General features: G+C 39.3%; 1 long non-coding RNA gene across 2 annotated transcripts in view; it reads left to right on the top strand.

Moving 5' to 3' along the window:
- LOC103791908 (uncharacterized) overlaps nt 1-4,824 on the top strand; it is a 107,783-nt gene extending 102,959 nt beyond the window's left edge. For both annotated transcript variants that reach the window (XR_008480122.2, XR_008480123.2), the window contains one exon: nt 1,726-4,824. This is a non-coding gene — a long non-coding RNA (uncharacterized LOC103791908). The remainder of the gene's footprint in view (nt 1-1,725) is intronic.
- Nucleotides 4,825-11,291: the final 6,467 nt, after the last annotated feature.

Genomic DNA, 11,291 nt, shown 5'->3' on the forward strand with positions numbered 1-11,291 from the left:
TGTGCTTCCTCTTTGTCAAAGTGCTGCCTCTCACTCATTCAGCAATACTTATTAAGCATATACTGTTAATATTATATTGCATTGATTCTAAGTCAGACACATAGTCACATTTTATTAACTCTAAGATTGTGATCAGTTGTTTGTTTGTTTTTTTTGAGATGGATTTTTGCTCTTGTTGCTCAGGCTGGAATGCAATGGCGCTATCTTGGCTCACTGCAACCTCTGCCTCCCAGGTTCAAGAGATTCTCCAGCCCCCTGAATAGCTGGGATTACAGGCATGTGCCACCACATTCAGTTAATTTTGTATTTTTAGTAGAGATGGAGTTTCTCGTCGGGCTGGTCTCGAACTCCCGACCTCAGGTGATCTGCCCACCTCAGCCTCCTAAAGTACTGGGATTACAGGTATGAGCCACTGCACCTGGCCTGATCAGTTTTAACATTGCTGGTGGCTTACAAATACTGTCAGCTAGACGCAATCATGATGTACTAGTTGGCTGTGCTTTCTGGTGGCACAACTGGATAACTGAACCCATCCGTGTTTCTGTCAACTGAACTTTGTGTTTGAAGAAGGCACATTAATCAGGGCCATTGTTTGAAATCTAACCCTCAGCAAAAATCAATGAGGATCTAACCCTCAAACTTGCCTAATGGTGGGTGTCAGTGGCTTGGATGAAAATTCCCAGGGATAATAGTGGAGTACTCTTTTAAGAAGTAGTGTAGCACCATCACTCTAGATGGCACAGAAGATAGATACTGTGGGAAAGTCAGGGACACTGATCACTTAATTTGAAAGGTAATTCAGCAAATTTAGGCTCACACGTATAAAAAAAAATCTAGAAAATTGACCCAATTACTTTTGTTTGTATTTTTCTTTTTATGTATGTGTAAGAGATAAGATAAATATCTGTGACTAAATATGTCTCTTATACCAAATAGAAAAATATTCCAAAAGAAATTATATTGTCATTGTTTTATTAAGCATTATGTTATACTTTCTGGAGGCATTTCCATCCTTTCTTACCTTTTTTAATGGTATATAAAATTGCAGTGCATTTCACCATCAGTGGTTCCTTGGATTTGATGAAGTCTAAGTACCTGCTGGACCCTGTGTTAGGTTTTGTAGATACAATTAATTAAGCAATTATTTATTTATTTATTTAAATTGAGATGGAGTCTCGCTCTGTTGCCCAGGTTGGAGTGCAATGACACGATCTCAGCTCACTTTAACCTCTGCCTCCCAGGTTTCAAGCGATTCTTCTGCCACACCCTCCCAAGTAGCTGGGGTTACAGGCACCTGCCATCCCAGGTGTATTTTTGTAGAGACGGGTTTTTATATGTTGGCCAGTCTGGTCTTGAACTCTGATCTCAGGTGATCTGCCTGCCTTGGCCTCCCAAGGTGCTGGGATTACAGGCATGAGCCACTGTGCCTGGCTGCAAATATTTATTGAATGGCTACTGTGTGCCCCAAACTGTTCTCGGTGCTATAAATGGGCCAGACAAACTGTCAGAGAGGTTGCCCTGGCTGGGCAGACAGACATCGAGCAACATAATTCCAGAGTTGGATAAATACTAGGGAGAAAAAAAATGTGTGATGTATTATGATGGATATTGCAATGGAGTTAAACACTGGGAGTTAAGACACAATTTCTGTTCACAAGGTATATACAATCTAGAGTCAGAGATAGATGAACATTATTTTTTTCATTTATTTTGTTCTTTTGACAGCTGCCCATCACTGATAGATGGACATTTTTTAAATGGTGGGTGAAACGCCATGAATGCTTGAAAAGTGCGAAGGAGGTAATAAACTGCCCAGAAAGGGTAATAAGGTTTAGCCCGCTGAAGAGCAAGGGAAGGGCATTCCAAGCAGAAGGACAATCATGTTTAAAGGCCAAGAAAGAAAAGAGAGGCTGATGAGTGCCTTCAAAGCAAGTAGTCAGATGGCAGAGTCTACAATGTGAGGAGCAAAGGATAGGCCTAGAGAGGTAGACAAGGCTTGGAAGATCTTGGATGCTATGGTGAGTCTTTCAGTCTTTATACTAGAGCAATGGAGAGGTATTTCAGGATTTCATGCAGGGTATAAGAATGATAGGATTTGCGTTTTAGGAAGATCTATCCTAAAGATTAATCTCCCCTCTCCTTCTGCAATGCTAGTTGCAGTCTTTCAAAAGTGAGAAGATGGTAGCCATGTTACATTCCCCAATTTTCCCAACTTTACTGGATTGTTGGCCTGCTTGTATGGGGTCTTTACAAGAAAATGTTGACTTCAGTAACCTATAATCTCTGCCCAAGGTGAGCCCAGTTACAGAAACTACAATCATTTTTAAATGAAGTCCTGTCAAGTTACTTGATTAGAAAAACAGATTAATGGGAGCCGCGGTGGCTCCGGCCAGTTGTCCTGGTGCTTGAGGAGGCGAGGCTATGAGTTCAAGGCCAACCTGAGCGACATAACAAGCTCTCATTGATTAACAAAAAAAAAAAAAGAAAAAAAGAAAAACAGATTAATAAACCCACTGATCTAGCGAACAACTGATCAATAAAAATGCCACCCCAATTACATGGTAAAGTCAAAAATCAAAGTTGCCCTCCTAAGCTTTTGTGGGACTGAAGAATTTCCATCTGAGATTTATCAAAGGGTCTCAAAAGGCAAAGAATGGTTCAGATGAAACTCAATTGATTTTGTATTTCTGTCAGAACTCTGAGCTTTCTACAGGTCACAGCCTGTCAGGTATTAAAAACGATCATAATTTTATCAGAGATTCCTTTTACAATTTAGAAGGAAGAATGGTACAGCAAGTGCTAGACTGATAAATGCTGGTCATGTATCTATTTAAGCAGATGTAAATGAAAATGCCAAAATGCTCAAGTTCAAAGGATTCAGTACCTGAGAAATGTCCCTTTATGGAATTCCCTTTGGAATTCTCTTTGGAAATGCACTTGGCAAAAAGGTTTCTTAAGCAGGCTGGGAAGCCACAGCTTCAGTACAGTTGGTGCCCCTCCCAGGCCGCATGAGCACCACCATTTCTTCTTGTAGCCCATGAAGGGCTACAATGCCCAAAAGCTCACTTGGAGACATGCACTGTTTACTGAACTACTGTGGAAGGCTCCAGATCACAAGGAGAGTGTTGACATGTGTTCCTCAGTTGCTTATGCCATGTTGAAAGTAGTTGAATTTCATAAGCAAACTGTTGTTGCAAGGAAATAACAATGGATCGGACTAGTCACCTCCAGAGATTTTATCCTGTGTACTTTTGTATTTCTGAGTGTGCACAGGGCTTAGTTCTTCAGGGAACCATTTAAAGAATGTAGGTAATACCTATCAGAGTTGAGACCCTGTCAAGAAAATAATGCACAATTGTGCATCCTTGTAAGTTATTTATCATACTCTGAGGGCTGATGGAATACAGTTTCCTTGATGAAGAGATAAAAAGGAACAACATAAAAGCAAGATAGAAGAAGAACACTTCATTAAAACTGAATCTACCTTCTGGTCTTACCTTCTTTTGAGTTCATTTTTTTTATTAGTAAAGTATTACTAAAATTTATTGCACAAATATTTACTTTGTAGAACATCTTTCCAAAAAAACAAAGAGAACAATGACAGAAGGAATAAGGTTGGAAAGAAACATAAATACATGGAGACAGAGAGAAACAGAGAGATTGAGAGACAAAAATAAAACAAAGGATGAGAGAGAAAGAGGGCGAGATGGGGAGAGAGACTGAGAGTTAAAAAGAGATAAACTAAAGAAATTGAGTTCTGTAGAACTGGAATCTGGAAAATAGAGTTAAACAAACTAATTCCCCAGAGAATGGAAGTAAACAGCTCTGAAAAAGCACCAGTTTTCTCTGTTTAATTAGTGAGAGGAGTTCTGTCCAGTCGAATAGAAAGGACTGAGCCCAACTCCATTTCACTCCCGAAAGAGGGTTACAAAATGAGGTCATAGAGAATAGGACAAGTCAGCAGGAGCAACAGACTCTAACTTGAGCAAACCAGCACTCTCACCTAAACATGAGGGGTCGAAGGAAAGGTTTTTAAGGTGCTTTGTGGTTCTAGAATTCTGCCTCTCAGGATGGGTAGGGTGGCCACTGAGAAGTACAGTGGTGGGCTCAGATCCAAGAGAGGGTGGAGAAGGAAGGAAGTTGGTGTTTTATTCCATGTTGAAGTTTAATTCAAATTCTAGCTTGTTTATCCTCTTTCTTCCCACTGCTCCTTTAGAACAGAACCTCAGGACTGAATAACTCTCATAAAAATAGCTGATTTTCAGGACAATATTGGGATTTAGTTAAATAGGCAATGCAAAAAGTCAGTGCCTTTTAAAGTACCACTTAATACTGTGACCGTTTAAAAGGACTTAAATTTGAGTTATATGAATAACATGGATACAGTTTTTTTGTAAAAAAATGAAAATATTATGTACAAGGCTAAATTCCCCTTGCCTCATCACCATTTTTTTTTTTTTTTTTTTTTAAAGACAGGGTCTTGCTCTGTCACTCAGGCACAATCTTGGCTCACGGCAACCTCCACCTCCTGAATTCCAGCGATTCTCTTGCCTCAGCTTCCTGATTAGCTGGGGTTACAGGTTTAGCATGCCATCATGCTAAACTAATTTTTTTTTTGTATTTTTAGTAGAAATTAGGTTTTACCATGTTGGTCAGGCTGGTCTTAAACCCCTGGCCTCAAGTGATCCTCCCCTCCTCAGCCTCCCAAAGTGCTGGGATTACAGGCATGAGCTACAGTGCCTGGCTTTCACCACTATTCTTAATCTCAAATCTTCCCAACCTCTCCCAATCAGTTTACTACATTTTCTTAACAGACATTTTCTAGGTAGCAACTATAGTGTTGTTTCATGTATGTAATTATGTCTTTTTAATATAAACAATATATTTTTAAAAATTATGTCTTAGAGATGGATCCTTATTAGTATGTAAATTCCATCTCATTCCTTTGAACTTCTTTGTAGTGTTCTGTGGCTTAGATGGATCATGGCTTATTTAGTCATTCCTCTATGATCTGTAAGTAGTTTCCAGGTTATTGTTTGTTTCTTGCTACTGTAAAGAAATGCTGCATTCTTATATATGCTTCCTTGTGTGCCCTATGCAATTGTTTCCCTAAGGTAGAATAATTTGATTTTTAGCCTCTGGATCTTCAGGTCTTATGAAGGCAGCTTGAATTCAGCTACATGCCAGGTTTGAAAAGTGGCCCAAGAATTGGAGAGAAGAGACACTGTTTAATCTTAGCAAAACATTAGCCCATTTCCCAGCTTCATAAAATGACTACTGTATTCATTTTCCTGTCTCAGTGAGACTATTGATTAAGAATGCTACATATGGCATCACACAGAAAAATACTATTTTACTGCTCGCCTCAGCAGCACATATACTAGAAAAATACTATTTTAATATTCTTCCTCTCTTTTGTATTTCAGGAGTAAAAAGTAATTTTACATTTATATGAAAACATGTATAAACCAAGACTTTCAACATAATGCAAAGAGCCACTCTGTAAGAGTAATGTCTTTTCTTTTACTAAATGGACACTTAATCAATAACATGAAATGGGCCAGAAAGAAAAGAGAATGATGTCAAAATTGAAAAGCAGCTGATAAGCTCACGTAGTCATTTTTGACATATAATGTCTATACTGGCAGCTTTAGGATCAATCCAGTCACAAATCCTTTGAGCAGCTGTTTGTATGCCTTTGACTAATGAAGCTCCTTGAGTGCTCCATTATTAATGTGATAAAGGGGAAGAGGGGATAAAGAAAGAGACAGTGGACCAAAGAAGAGACGTTCTCAAAAGAGACTCCCTTTCCCCAGCCACTTGTGGAAATCCATTTCAGGTCAACTGGGACCAATTGTGAGTTCTGGCCTTGGGCAAAATTCCTATTTGCAGTCAATAAATTAATGGGTGACACCTTGAAATGGGTTAGCTTTAATGGAATCAATGTCTGATGTGGCAATCTATCCTCAGGCCAAATTCCCACTGAAGTTCATAAGTTGGGGCTGACTGAAGAAATGGACAAATCCTTGAACTTTTTTCTTTAATCACTTCTTTAAAAAACAGCATTCAGGCACTTTTTTACTTTTCTGTCCTTGCCTATCCTCTCTTTAATTGGCATGGAAGAACTCCCAATATTAATTGATTTCATTTGTACAGAACTCTACAATGTACAGTTTTTTGTCTGGCTGATTCTAGTTGAATCTGTTTTTTCTAAAAAAGTCGTCCATAAGGCCAAAGAGGTAACCGCTCTTTTACAGTAGCTCCTTTTGAAACCTCTAGGCAGCAGGAAACAGAGAAGGGCTGCTCTGTTGGTTCAGCTGGCTTTTACAGCTGAAGATAACATGAACCACAAATCTGTCGAGGTTCATGTTTTCTTGGAGGGGGAGGAGAATTCAGGGAGCAAAATAAAGAGAAGTTGAAGTTTAATGTTTCATAACTGTGTGCTCTTTTCCAGGTTTTATTCCTGTAATATTCTCTGTGTGTGGCCAGGTCCTTCATAACACAGCGCTATTGAAGAAGAAGGAGAGGGAAAAGGAAAAGGGAGGCAAGGGTGGAGGTTGGGATAAAAAATAGCCTTTGAGGGGGGCAAAAAGACCACTGCTTTTAAGTAACAACTGTGACCTTAACTGGATGTAATCAAGGCCTTATGGAATTGAGTTGGCCATTCAATACTGAAAATAGGATAGAGGGTAAATGTGTGGATGGAATTTGTAGTGAAGCCAGAAAAAGGAAGTGACCCACTTAGAATCTTCTCTGGCAAAAGTGGGTTCCTGAGGGGCATCAAAAAGTTGATGGGCTAAGAGCTTTCCTTTCCCTGAGAATGTTCGTGGGTAATGTTGGCTAGGGAAAAAAATTAAATTTGAGGGAAAAAGATGGTGGAAACCTTGAAACATAATCTTTTTTCTATCTTGGATCTCTTTGTGGGATTAAAAATTTGGAGAAATATTTAAAATCTCTGGAAAAAGAGCAAGCATTGGCATGTCTATACTATGCATGCAACGCTGTTCCTACCACCGGATGGGGAGGCTAACAAGCTTAGCTGCTGAGGAGAAGCATATTTTACTCTCAGGTTGGCCAAGCTGTTTCCTGCCCTTGGCGAAAAAACCAGTACAGCCAGTGCACCCTGATGATATTTGTTTTTTCCAAATATCAGAGTCTTTTAAATAATAATCACATCATTCTTTTAAAGGCTCTGAAAACATGAATGGAGAAATAGAACACCATTGTATCTCATTCCTTGACAACACCCCTTTCTCTAGAACTATACACCGTTGCTGGGGTTTCTGAATGTTAATTTAGAAAATGACCACTTGTTTGTTTGTTTCTGCCCAAACTGGACTCGAATTCCTGAGCCCAAGCAATCCTCCCACCCCAGCCTCCTGGCAGCTAGGATTACAGGAGACTGCCACTGCACCTGGCTGACAATTGCTTTTTGATCTCTCATGACTGAGAAAACATAGCCAAAACACTTAGTAATGATGAAGTCCCATAGCCTTCAATAAAGGCAATAAAAATAAGGCCAGTTACGGTTTCAAAATTGAGCTGGGGTCTGTCAAAGCTGAGCAGAGTGTGCCTGGCAGGGCTGAGAAAGAGTGGTGCGGTAGCGGTACCTGTGATGGAAAGGCGCCGCAGCGGTGTTAGTTCATGTTCGCTGAGGAATAGTTCTCAGGTGAATAAGCCTAGAGCTGTAATACAAAGGACCGTAGATTTCATACAATCCAATTCCTTCATTGTGCAGAATGACTTGCAAGAGTTAGTGGCAGAGTCAAACCTGGATTCCGGGTCTCTTTTCTTCCAGGTTGATATTTCCCTTGCTTTGAGTTGGGCATTTTACCAGATAGCTTAAAATATGCAGTCTCTGTCTTCTGGTAGCTTACAATTTAAAATGTCTGTTTCCCAGAAAAAAAAAATGAGTAGTTTAGGGAATGAATTAACATTAAGAGGACCAAAGAAGGCACTTGGTTCCAAGCTCGTGTCACTGCTTGACCATAACAAAACCACTGATCTTGCCTGTGCTTGGGAAGGAAGCTGAGGGAGCGTGGGGACTGGGGAGCAGCTTCATTCACCTTTTTAACAGTTACTGGTTCTGCACAAAACCAGCGACAGCTCTTCACCCATGAGGGATATAGGAGTGGCCAAATGTGAGGTTAAATTTCTCATTTGAAAGTGTGATAACGGGATAATAATATTAACTGTTTCTCTATCGAAGGTTAACGTGCATTCTCACAGTGACACAGAATGCCCTGGCTCTGTACTTCTTCCTTTACAAACAGGCCCATGTCAGCTTCCTGGCTGACTTCTGGTAAATCATCCTAAAACGATTCCTGGCATTCATCTCATAGAGGGTTAAAACTTCCTCTGCACAAACCAAGGGCTACACGCAGAGGAGAGAGGCTGCAAAGGAGGAGGATACTGCTGCTTATTTTATACCAACTGGGAGGAGAGAATGCTGAAAGGGGAAAATGCTGTGGCATAACTTTAAAAAATCCAGGTTCATAAGAAAATTTTTACATTTTTTTTTACTCCATTTTTTCCTCTCTGTGTTCCACTCAGCCTAAACCATCCCTAAAAATGTGCTTATTTGGATGAGAAAGACTCTTAATGCTATGGAAGTCTGTGTGGAAACCCAGAAGCAGAAGGTTGACCAGAGGCAGCACAGATAGGGGTTAGTTATATTGACCCCTTGGCTCCTCACCCTTGACCCTAGAAGGGCTTAGTGGCAAAAGGAGAGTTTCCTGCAGGCCTGCGTTCATCCTTCCTGTTAGCCGAACTGAAGGAAAAATACAATGTACTAAAAAGGAGCCCCACCCTCATTCCTCTGCCCCATCTACTTCTTTCAGAGAAATTAAAGAAGGAAAATAGCCATATCCATCAACAACCCTGAGGATTCCTGACAAATGGCCCTGAGGTATATCACACCACATCATTGGAAACAGGGAACAGGGTTGGGTTTAGCCCGTATCATTGGTTTTAGCTGTAATTACTGTGTGGAAAATTGCAGTATTTTCCTTGCTCTAGATTGGATCTTCCCCCCTCATGAATACTGTGCTGGTCAGTACTACATCTTACAATCTTTTGCTGATGTAATTTTCAAAGGTGGAATATATGTAATGAGGAATTAATGTCTGTTGAAAATACATCGAGAATGAGCTGCTGGAAACTTGCATGCTGTTACGTTAGAATATGCAGGCAAGCTGATATAATGCATGTTGGAACAGTCCGGAATGAGACAATACTAAAAATATTTATTTTGGGACCTGAGGTAGGTGTTGAAATGTATATGAAGGGCATGCAGCCTCACCCAACTGTCTTTCTGTGCATTGCTGTATCGTTTAAAGGGCCAAGCACCTCTTGAGAGTTGACGTGCTTTATTTACTAAATATAAAAATATCTTCGGTCCTATTTTTCTTTTCTGTTGGGGATAAACAATAATTTGTTAGTTGTCAAGATAACCAGGCCAAAGAAAAATGGCTTTTCCCCTCCTTTTTAACCTGCTTTGATGACATAGTAACCAAATAACCAAGTGGTGCATATACACTCAAATTACTGAATCAGAGACTCTAGGGGCAGGGCCAGATCATCAGAACTTTTCTAAAGTTCCCCAGATCACTCTATTGTGCCATTAGGATTGAGAAACACTGTCTGAAGTCTCACCAGTTTGAACTGACATTAGTAAGGAGAAAACTTAGTCCTAAAGGGAACACTGGGAAAAGGAAACATGTAAATCAGCTATGAAATATGAATGTGTTGCTTCATGAATTGCCTCATCGAATTAAGGGCATGAATACAACTTTGAGAGTTCAATTATTTCATTCATGTGCATCCAGACAGAAACATACTCCAGGAATTCATATTCTGTTTTTACCAGCTTCAGTGCTACATATCCAAGTATCTTTTTGTAAACCATTACCAAATATTGCAATAGATGGAAAAGCAAGCAAGTAGGTAGACCAATAGTATAAAACATTATAGAAAGAACTTGTTTTTACACATAATAAAAATGGAAGTAAAGTTAGTTACTTTAGGCTTAGTTAAATTAGGATAAGTTAAATTAGGATTGAGACTATGTATCATGGGTAAATTTTCATATATGTATATTACAAACAAAACTGATTTTGCAAAACCAGTTTATGACTACTCTTAGAGCTTCATACCAAAATATTCATTTTTAATTCCAGAGATGATGGTTTTAGCTATTTCTCTTATCTCTTGTAAAGGTACTGGCTGGCAAGATTTAAAAATAATTTTCAGTTCATAATAGCAATAACCTATAACTTACCGATATTTGAAAGCTGTAATTATTGGAGGAGAAAATTACAGGTGAACCTTTCATCTTCATTGACATACAAGGGGATAGGAAAGCTTTATGAAAGAAAAGACCAAAAAAAGTTATATGAATGTTAAGGTTGAAAATATAAGACCTGTTTTCTTAATTAAAGGAATTTAACCACATATAATAATAAGAAGGTTTTTTGTTGTTATTTTGTTTTTCATAACTAAATACACAACCAGCTAGGCTGAGCTGCATGTCTGATGGTCTTGCCTGTTTGCTTCCTTTAGGGTAATTTCCTTTTGTCCTGTCTAGCCGTACCCAAGAACTCAGTGGAGATCCTTAAGGAAAGTGTGACTGGCCATGGGGAGAGACCTAAAGGTGGGATTCCATTCAGTTGATAGCAGGCCCTCACTGTTTGCATGAAGCAAAGTTCAAAGAGCTGAGCACAAGGAAGGAAAGCAGTTGCTGAACAATGATGAATGGGATCCAATGGGAGACACAAAATCAAGCAGCAGGGAGCAATTACTTAGCCCACTCTATGAAATAGTCAGGCTTTCCCAGCTCCACCCAGACTTCCCCCAGGGCCTGTTAGAATTTTCATGTACCCTAGGATGCTTTTGTCTTTGTGGGTCCCTTCCTTCATTAAAACAACACTAAAAATTTTTAGTATTAAATATATTTTTAGTATATAATATTTTATGACTGTGTTGATATAAAAACACAAATATTAATATTATATGTTAAAATATATTTTTTTGAACCTAGAATTTTTTCTTCTGTTTTTTGAAACAAGTTAAACGTTTTTGTGGGCTCCTAAAAGCATAACTTTTGGCACTATGCCAACTGCCTAAAGGCTAAGTCAGCCCTAACTGGAGTGGGGTAAGTGAGGAGAGGACTAGCAGAATTAATTGGAATAATAGCAGGGGAACAGATCACATGGGGCCCTCTAGGTCATAGTACAATGAAAAGGATGTTGGAGTTTATTTTCATAAGTAAGATGGGACATTTTTGAGGGTTG

The sequence above is a fragment of the Callithrix jacchus genome, chromosome 3, assembly GCF_049354715.1.
Source record: "Callithrix jacchus isolate 240 chromosome 3, calJac240_pri, whole genome shotgun sequence".
NCBI classification, from domain to species: Eukaryota; Metazoa; Chordata; class Mammalia; order Primates; family Cebidae; genus Callithrix; species Callithrix jacchus.